Source organism: Hordeum vulgare, chromosome 6H (genome assembly GCF_904849725.1).
Source record: "Hordeum vulgare subsp. vulgare chromosome 6H, MorexV3_pseudomolecules_assembly, whole genome shotgun sequence".
NCBI classification, from domain to species: domain Eukaryota; kingdom Viridiplantae; phylum Streptophyta; class Magnoliopsida; order Poales; family Poaceae; genus Hordeum; species Hordeum vulgare.
Genome location: NC_058523.1, coordinates 71,352,983 through 71,364,509, shown reverse-complemented (window position 1 = coordinate 71,364,509; position 11,527 = coordinate 71,352,983). Strand labels below are relative to the sequence as shown.

The window sequence follows — 11,527 nt, the reverse complement described above, 5'->3', positions numbered from 1 at the left end:
ACGGCCTGGGGGGTGGCCGCACCGTGCAGGCTTGTGCGCACCCCCTGGTGCCCCTCTGGCACTTCTTCGGCCCAGTATTTTTGATAAATTGGGAAAAATTCCCCGTTGATTTTTACGGCGTTTGGAGTTGCGTAGAATAGGTATCTCAACTTTGCTCCACTTTGAGGCCAGAATTCCAGCTGTCGGCATTCTCCCTCTTCATGTAAACCTTGCAAAATAAGAGAGAAAAGGCATAAGAATTGTACCGTGAAGTGAAATAACAGCCAAAGAAGCGATAAATATCAACATGAAAACATGATACCAAATGGACGTATCAACTCCCCCAAGCTTAGAACTCGCTTGTCCTCAAGCGAAAGCCGAGCTCAATAAATATGTCCACATGTTTAGGGAGAGAGGTGTCGACAAAACAAGATATGAACATGCATGCATCATGATCAAGATCAGAACAACAATACCAACATATAATCTCTCATGCTAAATTGATAATTCCTTCATAAAGTAAAGCATGGATCAAGAACCTTATCGAGAAGTAACAACCGATAGCCTTTAGTCACTGAAGAAATTGCAATTTATCACAACATCAGAAAGAGTCAAATAAGAGCTTGTAAAGCAAATCCACATACTCAATCATTCTTTCGTTCTCCACAATTGCTACAACTCACATGATACTCATGAGATCAAAGATTCAGCTGGACACAGAGAAAGATAGGGGCTTATAGTTTTGCCTCCCAACTGCTTACCTCAAGGGTATTGTCAACAATAATAATTCATGAATACTTACCTCCAAGTTGAAATATGAATACAGATCTTTCCCAAGCATGTGACGGTAGCCAAGACAAAGGCACTATAAGGAATTGGTGGAGATCACCATGACTCTTTCTAGGGCCAAAAGTAAAGGTACAAGATAAGCCCTTCGCAGAGGGAAGCAGAGGTTGTCATGCGCTTTTGAGGTTTGGATGCATGTCCTCTTAGTGCGGAGGAACGTCCCTTTATATTGCCTCCTGTGATAAAGAACTTTATTATGCAGTCGGTCGCTTTTATGTCTTCCTCATCATAGGTTCGTATAAAGCATATTTTCCACACACTAATAGATCATACATATTAGAGAGCAATTTTTATTGCTTGCACCGATGACAACTTACTTGAGGGATCTTATTCAATCCATATGTAGGTATGGTGGACTCTCATGGAAAAACTGGGTTGAAGGTTTATGGATGCACAAGTAGTATCTCTACTTGGTGCGGGAGTTTTGGCTAATATGAGGTGGAAGCAATCGTCACATGCTAAGGGATCTCTAATCATATAGCATTGTTCATAGCCAAGCAAACACAATCCATTACGTTGTCTTCCTTGTCCAACATCTACTTCTAGGCATGTAATAGTTTAGTGAGTGTTCACAATCATAGATGGTGTCAGAGATAATATATTTGTATGTGAACCTCTCCTTCTTTATCACTTCCTATTAATTTCAACAATGAGCAAGGTCTACGTTTGCCTACCCTCAACAAGTTTCATTCCTCATTCTTTTTACACTACTAGGAAAAGGCCTCCTAATGGCGCACCTATTTTGGCTACTAATGGCGCACTATAGGTGCGCCACTAGCATCACGCCATTAGATTTTTTTACTAATGGCGCACCACAAGTGCGCCATTAGTATCTTGTATACTAATGGCGCACCAGGCAGTGCGCCATTAGTATTGCTCATGGTGCGTCATTAGTATCTGGTATACTAATGGCGCACCAAGAAGTGCGCCATTAGTATAGCTCCTGGTGCGCCATTAGTATCTCGTATACTAATGGAGCACCTCCTGGTGTGCCATTAGTATAGCTTATGGTGTGCCATTAGTATGCCTCCCAGGGCCATATTTACCCATGTGCTCTGGCTTACTAATGGCGCACTAGTTGACGATGCGCCACTAGTGTGCTTTTGAAGTGCGCCACTAAAGTGCTGAGTGGTGCGCCACTAGTATGAATATTAGGTATTTATTTTATTTTTTCTGATATTTGCAGAGATTACAAAACATATTATTGCACAGAATATAGAGAGCACAACATATAAACAATAGATTTATCGAATACAATAGAAGATTAGTCTCCGAATACATCATATTAGTCTCCGAATTTAAAATACCGAACAAAGTTAGAACATTACAAGTCTCGAGACCGCGAGTAGCGAGTTTGTCTTCACATTACAAGTCGATATCGATCATCTAAACTACCGTCACATAGAAGAGAGCTGCGGTCATCACAAGAAAGACAGGCAAAATTAGCTAAAGTACAACATCATCGACACCAAGCATGTTACTGAAGCCGTGCCTGGAGAATCACATTCGCGTCCTTTGCCTGCTACCCTTGTCCTCGTGTTCTTCCACCTGTTGCGGAAAGGTGAGGAACAAATTATGCTCCGGCAGGAATTTTTGCTAGTTCAAATTAGCGTACGGCACGATGAAATCACTTTGAAAGAAAAACTAACATTGTGAAACAAATGCATATTTTGGGACAACCTCTAAATAAAGAAATCATCCAAAGAGCTTTCATAATGAGAAAAATATAATTACTGATCCCCCCAGGCCACTACTACTTTATGTGTTGGACATCAAATCGTATGTGACAACTGACAAGACAGTAAGATGTGTTCAATTTTATCAATGTTTATAGGCGACATGGTGTATGATCCCCCTAGGACACTACTGCAATCATTTTGTATTTTGTATGGAGGTCAGATTTGCAGTTGGCACTACTATGCGAAATAACCATTTTTTCCAAATAAATATTTCTACACCGCATACTTAATTAAACAAGTCAGAATGTAATTTCAAGGCCCATAATTCAGAAAATGTAAAGTTTCTTTACATTATCTAGTGAACACAGAAAAATGAGAAGTATCTTCGCAAATCAGAGCACTCTATAACATGCAAAATTAAAATCAGTAGAAACAAGGGAAATGTTTACCATCTTCATCACCAAAGCCTTCAAAATCTTCCATATCATCCATGTCACCCATCTCGATATCATCACCTTCAACATACTCTATCTCGCCTTCCTGTATTGGCAAGTGAATCCACAATATATGGGAAAGATTGTGAGCAGCGAGAACATAAAAAACTTAGCTTGATTCTCAGAGTCGGTACCGTCTTACTTCTTCCTCTTCTATCTCAAGAGCCAACTCATCTTTTTCCATGTCAAGGATAGTATCTAACTGATCTACGTCCAAAAGCACAAGATGGGTAGGAACTGAGAGTACTTGAGAAATAAAGAACCATTTTTGTATGTAAATGTAAATATACACGATGTAGGAGGAACATATTACAAAACTGCAATAACAAAGCAAACTAGATCTATATAGGTCTCGTACAATCCCTCGTTTCATGCACTCAAGCTCAATGAAGTAATTGACATAAAACATTTCATAACTACATAGGACAGCATAGCATCGAAGTATCAAACAACACCATCAGCCTCTCCTAGGGGCTCAACCATTTTCACAATCTTCGCACTACTAATATTTTTTTATACATCACCATAAAATTAGCATCATATCTGCTATACTTTCTTCGTTTAATAAACAAATAACAGAGATGTGTAACATATCCATATGAAGATAACATGGCAATGTGACAAGCATAAGGTCAGTTACTCCCTCCGTTCACTATTACAAGATGTTCCAACTTTTTTCTAAAATAAATGTATGTAGACACGTTTAAGTGTGTTTGTTCACTCATTTCAGCCCGTATGTGGCCCATATTGAAATATGCAAAACATCATATAATAGGGAGTGATAATTGACCTAATGGAACTCCATCATTATATCAATAGTTTGACAATCAGACATACAGGACCATCCATTTACTATGGGAAGTGACAAAAAATTAACAAAACAAACAACATGATAATACATCTGTTCCTAAATGAAAGACGTTTTAGCAGTTTTAGGAACAGAGGGTGTACTAAACAGACAAGCAGATATTGATATGGCACATGAAAGATGCAGAAACTAAAACGATTATGCAGCCCCCAAAATAGTACCGGCTTTCTGAACCTTCAGACGAGCAAAGAGGACAGTGGTGCACTCTGAGGATAACCAAGTTTAAAGGGCATGAACACAGAAACTGACCTCTTTCTTTCGTTGTGATGGCATAAGCATGCCAAATCGACTGTGTGCCAGTTGCCCTTCAGCTTGCTCTAGTTTATCAGCTGTGTTGCACAAAAGTAGTTATCACTCTCTCTATTTACTGCAAGGCCAAACTAGACATAACCAGAAAACAAGTTCCCAGAAATATTTCTACAAGGGTAATGCTTACCTAAATCAAAGATTTGTCCAGCAACATAATCCCTGTTACCCAGAAGTGGTGACGAAGACAATGTGTTGACCCAGTACTTGTTCCAGAGTAGATCAAGGAGGTGAGAGTCCAGGGATGACTTGAAATAGGTTATATCCAAAGAATAGTACTGCATGAAAATAGAGTTAGAACAGAACTAAAACACAAGCTTGCAAAACTATAAATGAAACAATTGATCGCATTACCTGTTTGAAGTGAACACCAAAATCTTCTATCTTGTTGAGTGGTATGGTCTGATACTCAGACACAGGCTCATCCGGTGGCTTGTAATCTTTTGGATATGTCCTAAAAGCTCCAATGTCCACTTTACCAGCAAAAACAGTCCTTGTAGGGTCTATCACAACAGCCAAGAATGGTTCTTGAAACTGTTGATTAAGCATCTGAGTTGAAACATCAATGCCTGACAGCCAGGTACGATGGCAAAGTTAGTCCACTGGCACTGGCTGCATAGCCTCCGTCTCCTTCCTCAGACCCTGGAACAGCGTCGACGATAAGTATCGCTCCCCCGCGCTCGGATGAACAGTCTGGGACAACAGGTGAATCAGTTTCTGAGACTTCTCCATCTTTTAACATATTTTTGTATACATTTCATTTATAGAGATATGGGTATGTAATGTCGTACCACGATGAGCTTCCCTTTGTTTTCGGGCCTCTTTGCAAGTTCAATCGCTGCCACCGTGTTGGCTCCTGATGATAGCCCCACCTACGCAGTGAAATCGATTCAGTTTCACATTGGCCAATAATCACATCTGAAGCCTGTTCTTCATCTTGTTTCTTTCCAACCATACATTTTCTTTTGGTAAGGGAGCAGTAAATTTATTTTTGCAACTCACCAGCAGGCCCTCTTGCAGCGCCATTTGTTGCGCTATCTTGACCGCATCCTCACCTTTCACCTGTTAATTTTTACATGTATGGATTCAGTAAGATTTACAAAATCTTCTTACTCTATGAAAAGAACATAAGCCCAGTTTGGATTTGATTCCTTACCTCAAGAACCTTCTCCATTATATCCATGTCCAAAATGTCTGGCTTGAATCCCACTCCATTTCCAGTGATGAGGTGAGGCCCTGCACTTAGGTTCAGTTAGCAACAACATGAGTATAGAAACTAAAAGAAGAAGAAGAAGACTGCAACATTTACAGAAAGCCCAATAGGTTACGCACACTACAAGAAATAAGCTCGTTTATGACAAAAAATATTGACGGCGGTTTTATTGGTCATAGATCTATGACTAAAATCTATAAAAAGGACATGAGGTGTCAAAGAGGGTCCAAACCGTAGAAAATTTTGACCATCTCTATCAAGAAGGTCATAATCCCATTGCCAAAAATGGTCACTCGCATGTGTAGCTCTATTTATGCCCGCATTGTAGGTCCTCCATGACAAAATTAAGAAGGTCATAGACTTAAATAGTGGTGACTGGGCAGAAAACTCAACAATTTCGCCTATGTGTCTTGTATAGGTTTCGACAAGGCCACAAATGAAAAATGAATTTTACGTCCAAAGAAAATGAAAACTCACTTTAGCAACATTGTTTGCCATTCCAAGATGCACCCTTGTGCAAAATTGTTTCACCGATTTCCTTCTGATTCCATCTGATTTCCTTCTGATTTGGCAGAAAACTCTTTAAATGGCAAAAATAGCTTTAGATGTCCACCACGTGGCTCCGGAGTGTGACCCCTTTCATGAACGACACCGTCCTCTTCACTTGAGGGTGGAAACAGCCACACAATAGGGTACTTCTCAGTTGTGGAAATATTTATGCATTAGATCGATGACATGCCGCACATCCATCCGATATTCATGTGTGGTAGAAGTCGGGCGGGTTCACGTGGTCCTAGAAGAATGTCCCCGTCCACACTCATCACCGTCATACCAAAGACAACCTTCCCCGATCCATTCCCCCACCTCAGCTCATCATCTCCTTGTCGCCGCCCTTCTCTCCCCTCATAGATCGTCGGCGGCCAGATTCACCGCACCTCACGCTGCCGCTTCCATCCATCCATCAGGATCCGCTCCTCCCATCCACCCACACACCTTCCTTGTGGCTAGGGTTTCGGTGGCCTTCACCTCAGTGCCTCTTCGATGGAGACGAGGCCAGAGGCCGTCGGATCCTTCACCGATGTGGATGCATTTAGTACTTGCCCTCCTTCGTCGGTCAAGAGGGTAGAAAAAATTAGAAAAAAAATAAAAATAAGAACACAATTGCTTGAGCTTGATTCCTATTGGTGAAAACATTTCTTCCACGGATCGATGACGTGGCGCACATCCATCCATCTAGCCATCTAGCTTTCCACCCCCACATCCCTCCATCCATCCATAGCGAGAAGGAGAAACAGAACTCACGACTCCCCTCGTCTCTCCCAAATCGCCGCCACCAGTGCCTCGTCTCCCTCCTCCGACCCGCCTCGTCACCCTTGCCGCCGACCCTCCCCCTCTCCTCCTCCAACCTGGCAACTCTGGATGCTACCGGATCCTCCCCACCCAACCGTCCCTCTCGCATCACATCCCGCTCTCTTCACGCGGCTCCTCGTCGCGCTACCTTTCGCGGCTGATTCAGGCAATGTCCGGCGAATCCCGCCACCGCGAAGCACAACCCGAGCTCCCCTTGCTCTGCGGCGCCCTCCCATCCTGCTAGATCCAGTCTTTGCGGCATCCAGAGCCCACCATGGCCCACCCCTCATGGCTAGGGTTTCGGGCGTCGATTCCGGCTCCGGTGGCTATGCCGTCCTCGTGTCATCCGGTGAGTGCATACCCTCCCTTGGGTCCGTCCTCCCTCTGCCCCCCTTCTCTACATGCTGCACTGGGTCTTGATGCATGCGTTGAGTCTGGGAAGGTCAGCGTGGCCTGCAGCCATGGCGAAACACCCTCTATGTTGCTGCCTGGCAAGCATCAGTGGCTAGAATCAACCGCTACATGTATATTCTTTCAGGGTAACAACATTGTAGGGAACGACTCTCTTTCCCGTAAGCGATTCTGAAGCCCATGTACGTCTTGTAGCAGCAACTAGGGTATTTGATGCAATTAGTACCCAAACCAATAGGTATAGTTAAAAATCACGTCAGGGTCTAATTAATACAGTACATATCCCCAAGGTCCGAATCATTTTCTTTTGCAATTATTAGTATGCTCATATTTCAGGTTTTGACCATGGCGAACATATATTATTTTAGGCTAATTACTAAATCAATCTAACGATGGTTCATGTGTAGCGGAGGTTTAGCAATAATAGTTTGAAGCAGATTAGGTGGCCACGGGTGTGTTCGGCGACGAGGCTATTGAGTGAAGGAAATGGCGGTGTGGCAATTTGTATTCTGTTCTCCATCCTTTAAGCTTATAACAGAATAAAGAACTGTGCAATCGACTTGATCACTATTGTTTTATCAAGAAAAAATATGTCTTGTACGCATTTATTGATGAGTACTCCTCTTGACTCGATTGTTTTGTAGGGAATGAAAGCATCCAGTTGGGGTTGTCTGCAGCTTTGATAGCCTCCAACAGCACCACATAATCAAAGATCAAAATGTAGTGCTGCACTGCTGCCTCCAGCTAAGCATTTCGCTTAATAGGTGGCTTAACATAATCATTGGATGTGTTTCTTAATGGAGGTTTATATAAGACAAATATTCTTGTACATTATCTTTATTTTTTTAACTAGAATGTGTGGTTTCCTTTTTTTAACAGAACTCACTAAAGCATGGGATCCATTAGGGGTTCCTAGACAACTATCTATTAGGATCACACAATATTTAGACTCTTGCTATATAATTAAAGGAAATAACAATATTGACTAATATCCTCTATATATTTACTAACCCCTGGTCCCAGACTTTAAATATAAATTATAATTTGGGATCATAAATAGTAGGTATAAATGTAATTATTAAAATAAATTTATTTCATCCACATGGAAGCCAACACAGTATGACATGTAATATCTGTCAATTAGTTTAAACAACACTTCTTTTAAAATTTATGGTTCTAATTTTTTTCTTAGGTAAGAATGTTCTAATTATGCATGGTACGGATGGGACGGTGACGGCAGCAGCCCTGTCCTGCTCGACGAGGCGGATAGTAGGGTCGTGCCCAGCCGGCAGCCCTGTCCTGCTCGAGGAGGCGGATAGTAGGGGTGTGCCCAGACGACAGCCTTCTCCTGCTCGAGGGGAGCCGACATCCCTGTCATGCAGGACCCCACCCCTGAGGTCGACCAGGAAGACATGGTTCAGTCCGAGCTCGAGCTTGACGACTCTGCACAAGGCAAGGTACCTGCTCCCTGCTCTCGTCTCCTTATAAATGCTCTGCTGCTATTGGCCAATTTCCATCTAGACCACACGCACACTACATTTTAGTGGTCAGGTTGGCATCCTGTAAACCAAGGACTGATGCTGCCATTTTAGTGGTCGCCAAGGTTCCGATAAATCTGTTGATCCTGTAAACTAAGGACTAAGTTGATTGACTCACAAAATTCTCCTCTGCCCTCACTTAGTTTCAGACAAGAGGTCTCCCTTTGTTCTAGCAGTACTAGTAAATAAACAGACTTGTGTCAACAGGAGCATTAGCCGATCGACCGATCGAAGGAACCAAGACATCATCGATGTAAGGGACTCATGGGCGAGCTAGCGAGATGGTGGTGGAGATTTAGAATGCTAGGTGAGTCATTTGTTGGTTGGGGAGCAAAGTTTTTCATCCCAAGTATACATCCAGCAGCCGAGTCACACGTGCACGTCGAGGTTGGGTTACTTGCCTGATGGAGTTTCTTGCAACCTGACACTTGAACCGTTGGTATATACTCCCTCTATACCTAAATAATTGTAGTTGGGGAGAACTAGACTAGTTCTTCCCAACTACAATTATTTAGGTACAGAGAAAGTAGCTGATATGCACTAATGTGGACATGTATATATGTTGTTGCAAAACCAACCTGATCTCTGCTTATCTACTTAGTCAACATATGTTTAACAATATAGTATGGTTCGATCCGTGCTACTAAGCGAAGCAAAGAAATCCAACCTTGCTTTGTTTTATTTTTAAATCTTGGGTGAAATAGATTGCTGCAGAGACTGGATACTTTATTGGTGTAGCAATATGATTGAAAATAAACCTGTTTATGTACGAGACAGCCACTTCACATTTCAACATCTTTGATCCGTCGACTCTTTACTGTTTGTGTAAGGCACATGCCCGGGCCTAGGGGCGTGCAGCACTTGCGGCCGCACAGGGCCTCCAGTTTGGAGGGGTCCCAAATTTTTAATAACACCTCAATTCACAGGCTGCACGTGTATTGATCCTTACATGCCTTCACAGGATTGATTTTCACATCGTGCCCTACTTTGGTAGAAACTGCGGTACATTGCTGTATCAGTTTGTCACAAAGTCCATCCATTCCGAGTCTCTGTATTCTCTGATGAAATCAGCAGTCCATCATTTTCTTTTGCACAACGTGCCCATCTAATTTGATTGTTGCCGAATGTACTAGTTGATTTTACTCTAAACTAGTCAGCCCATGTCACTATTTAATTTTATTCCACAATTGGAAGGATTGTACTATACACAGAGTAGTAGTTTCTTATTTTTTTAATAAAAGGTCAGTCGTAGTTTCCTAGATGTACTGTGTCACTAAGTGAAAGACTACTACATATAGATGAGTCTGTAGCAGTTGTAGCTGCCTATTTTTATACTCCCTCGGTTACTAAAAATATGTCTTTTAGAGATTTTAATATAAACTACATACGAATCAAAATGAGTGAATATACACTTTAAAAATTCTCTATAAACATCCTTATGTAATTCATATGTAGTTTGTATTGAAATCCCTATAAAAAACTTTTATTTAGAAACAAAGGGAGTATAATTCAACTGAGTTCAATTAGTTCTATCATAGAAGACATTGTATTTATTAAGCGATGTCTTATTTATAGATTATATTGTGAGTCAATAACAAATACTTTCTTTTTAAAATAGGCCATATTTCAATGTTTGGCACAGGGCCTCCAATTTCGCTAGCCCGGCCCTGGTAAGGCATGCTTGCTTCGATGTTCAATTTTTTTGCATGAATAAATATGATTTGATGTCAAGCAAAACCTCATGATCCCTACTTACTTAATCAGTCCTTTCTTTTGTTTAAGGAAAAAATAAGTTACTAGTTGGGTTCGTAGTACTACTCGGAAGTAGGCCAATCCCATCTTGCTTGTTCTTTTTTTTCCAATTCTTGGTGAAATAGATGGGTACAAAAACATGGCACTTTATTGATTCAGAAATATGATTGACAATAAACCTGCTCATGTTTTGGACTGACTTGCTATCTTGCTCCGAATCCATTCTCCATCTTTGTGGATGTCCTGTTTGCACTTGGGAAAAGCACAAAAATACTGCTCTTGTTTTTGTTGTGAAAGAGAGCTAAATGGTTAAGCAACAATGCAAAACCAACAAAGCATCTATAGCTGGTTAGAGAGCATCGAACATATCTGAGATAAGAAATTATGAAGGCATGCTTATAATGGTTGAACTGGTTACAGTCTTATCTCAATCTTGATATGTATTATCTCCCGTATGTTATGATTTGGTTGACCATCATCCATCCATTTTGACTGATTGATTGATTGATTATCTGATTACCGGTTACTAGTTTCCTTGGTCTGAAAGCCTTACCATCATTTTCTTCTTGCAGGCGGCAATGGCAAGAGCATATTGTATAGAGGAACAGGATGAGAAGAAACTTGTGGTTCTCATCCAATCTTCGTGGAACTCTCTTTATGTGTGATTGTACACTTGTTGGGTCTTTTTAGGCGTTGTGCATATGTAAAATTATTTTGATGTGCCCTTGTTAGGCGTTGAACCTTAATGCATGGAGTCGGTGGATGATGTATTGTATTTGATGTGATATGCTACTGAAATGAAATATATATTTTATTTGTAATCTTTGATTCTATTATACTTATTTTTAATGGGCCTATCCTAAGATATGCGTGTTTCTAGCAAAAAAAATGCTTCAACCCAAACAAATCAGACATTTTTAATAGTAAAATAGGTATTGGGCCAAGCCCATGTAGGCTAGATTGGTGAACAGGGATCTGAAATTTACGATGATTCAATTTGGTCACTAGCAATGCCACGTCAGCTTGGCCACGTGAGATCCTACGTGGCTCACACAAATGGGTAATGACCAAACCAAAATTTTGGTCGATAG

The 11,527-nt window shown here is 41.3% G+C and overlaps 3 long non-coding RNA genes across 3 annotated transcripts; all 3 read right to left on the bottom strand.

Annotated features, from left to right (window-relative positions):
- Positions 1-2,349: 2,349 nt before the first annotated feature.
- Positions 2,350-3,202, bottom strand: LOC123403459. The gene is made up of 3 exons (XR_006611476.1): positions 3,141-3,202; positions 2,954-3,044; positions 2,350-2,373 (listed from the first exon to the last, which is right to left on the bottom strand). It is a non-coding gene; the product is annotated as an uncharacterized LOC123403459 (long non-coding RNA).
- A 920-nt stretch (positions 3,203-4,122) lies between these two features.
- On the bottom strand, positions 4,123-4,467 carry LOC123403046. The gene is made up of 2 exons (XR_006611393.1): positions 4,303-4,467; positions 4,123-4,195 (listed from the first exon to the last, which is right to left on the bottom strand). It is a non-coding gene; the product is annotated as an uncharacterized LOC123403046 (long non-coding RNA).
- A 302-nt stretch (positions 4,468-4,769) lies between these two features.
- LOC123403045 lies at positions 4,770-5,204 on the bottom strand. The gene is made up of 3 exons (XR_006611392.1): positions 5,175-5,204; positions 4,964-5,044; positions 4,770-4,865 (listed from the first exon to the last, which is right to left on the bottom strand). It is a non-coding gene; the product is annotated as an uncharacterized LOC123403045 (long non-coding RNA).
- Positions 5,205-11,527: the final 6,323 nt, after the last annotated feature.